This window comes from Condylura cristata, unplaced genomic scaffold (genome assembly GCF_000260355.1).
Source record: "Condylura cristata isolate star-nosed mole 26May11 unplaced genomic scaffold, ConCri1.0 scaffold00008, whole genome shotgun sequence".
Lineage (NCBI taxonomy): Eukaryota > Metazoa > Chordata > Mammalia > Eulipotyphla > Talpidae > Condylura > Condylura cristata.
Genome location: NW_004567109.1, coordinates 17,115,674 through 17,118,080, shown reverse-complemented (window position 1 = coordinate 17,118,080; position 2,407 = coordinate 17,115,674).

The following is a 2,407-nucleotide window of genomic DNA, read 5'->3' as shown; positions in this document are numbered from 1 at the left end:
GCCAGGCTCCGCGCCGCCACATTCCCCTCAGTTCCCACTCCGCGCCAAAGTGCCCTTTCCCGCGCCCTGCTGCAGCTGAGCGCCGGGGCTGCGGCAGCAACGGCGCGGGCAGCGGGACCTGCTCCCGGCGACTGAGCCCGGGAGGGGGGCAGACCCGGCGGGCGCCCTCGTCGCGGAACTTCGCGGATGTCTGGCAGCAGCTGGTGGACCGGGGAAGGGCCGCGGACCTTCGAGAGACCCGGTCCCCGGGGGTGCCACTGGCCACGACTGGTGCCCTCCCACTTTTATCCCCTGCATGGCTCCGAGGCTCCGCTCCAGCCACGGCCTAGAAAGTTCCTCCTGCCCGGGTGGGGTCGGGTTCAGCGCCCGAAGCCCAGGGCCGCATTTTCCTTTAGAGCGGAGATGGACACCCACGGAGAGAGAAAAGCCGAAACACCTGCTGCCCAGGCCGGCTCTTGGAGCTCCTCGGGCCTGAAGCCCTGTTTTGGGTTTTGTTTTTAAAAACCACCGATTGAACCTCTGACGGCTTGGCCTCTGTTCCCTCCTTGGAAAGTGCGCCTCTTCCCTGGCCGGTTCTCCCGCAGCCTCTGGGCGTCAGCACGTTGTGAGCCCCTTTCTCAAGGCCGTGTGGCCAGCGCCCTGACCAAGGAATGTTGGGGCTGCTGGTCTGGGAGGGCGCCCCAGCCGGCCCCAGCTCTGGCTTCGGTACTTGATCGGACTTTCTCAGGTTCTCACAGGAGTCATAGCCGACAACACCCAGAGAGGGGCGCCCGCGGCGCGCGCTCCTCGGAGCTCGGGCCTCTCGCTCACCCACACCCACTGGGCGGCTGTGCCGTTCTCCACGACGCCGCCGGTCACCCAGACTTGTCACCCAGACTTGCCACTTTACGGCTGCTACCGGCCGTCTGGTCGCTGGGTCGTTTCTTCAGGTGTAGCCCCTGCTCTGGCTGAGGCGACCTGAGATTGCTTCTGATGTGATCAAACTGTTTTTCTGGCTACATCTGTCCCCATGTCATGCCCCTGGGGAAAGAAAAAGGCCGACTCACCGTAGCGTGCAGACTGCTCCGCGGTGCTGGAATTGTGCCCTGTAGAGATCCACGGGCTGGCAGCTCTTTGGTTACTTAAGAAGTTGGGGGTGGTGGGGAATGGCTTGGCGGAGGGAGGGCTACTTGCTCTCTGGCAGGCCCCTGCTGGCTTCCAGCTCTGGCTTCCGAAGCTTCCAGTGCATTTCTTTTTAAACCTTCTCCGCATGTAGATGTGCCATTTGGCCTTGCAAGGAGCGGAGATTTGGAAATGGACTTGGTGACAGATGATCTCAGGATTTGGCACACTAGAGGGGAGCACATTCATTTTGTGTTCTCTTCACACTGTTGACTTTAAAGGATGCTCAGGACTGAACTGAACCATCTCCCTTCCTTGGCCCAGTGATGCATGGATAAAATGAAGATACTCGTTTGGAAAGGGGGTGCCTTTACCTTGGAGGGGCCACCCCTTCCATCTGTTACTGATGCTCTGCCCCACCTCCCATCAGTTTCTCCTCCCCTCTCCCAGCTGTGGATCAATCGCTCTCCCTTCCCAGATGTTTCCCTCTGGCCTTGTCAACAGCTTCAGCTTTACATAAATCAAGCTAAACAATTTTCTGGGCGACAGTCCCACCTCTTTTTTCTCTTACAAGTCTTTGAAGGGAGCTTAATTCACTTTCTCTGCTACTGTTTACTCTCACCAGTCCAGGTTTTGTGCCCAGCACTAGAACTTTCTAGGAAAGGTACCCTATGACCAAACCCATCCTGTCTTCTTGAGTTTATCTTTCTATTCCCCTTTGTGTTTTGAATACTTCAGGTGACTCCTTTTTAAATTCCTCTTCCTTGGGCTTTTGGGGGCCCTGAGCCTTCCTGGCCTTTCTCCTTCTCAGTCTCCAGTAGCAGAGCTCTCGGCCTCCTGTAAATATGGTCCCTGCAGCATTCTGGCCCTTGCACTGTCCCTGAATTCCTCTCACTGCTCCTGAGGGGAGCTCATCCACTTTTACACTCTGAAGCTTCCAGATGGATCTGTCCTTCTGAGCTGTGTCCTTTGGCTTTCTAGCCCACAGGACGTCAGGGACTAGATATCCCATATATTCGCTGAGTCTCGGATACCTCCACCTAGCTCTCACTAGCTCCTTCCCACACCTCCAGTTTTTCTACCTAGGCTGGTGGTACCTGCCGCCTCCCAGGGACCCACTCAGGAGCCGTAGTGTCATGCTCCACTCCATCCTTATCAGACAATCATCAGGTTCTTTCAAATTTATAACTTCAGTTGTTCTCAAACCCAGCTTCTCTCCTCTCCATGAAGATCTGAGCATATTAATAATAAGTCACTCGAAATACAAGCAATATTACATGATAAGCATAAGAAATGCTGACAAAGT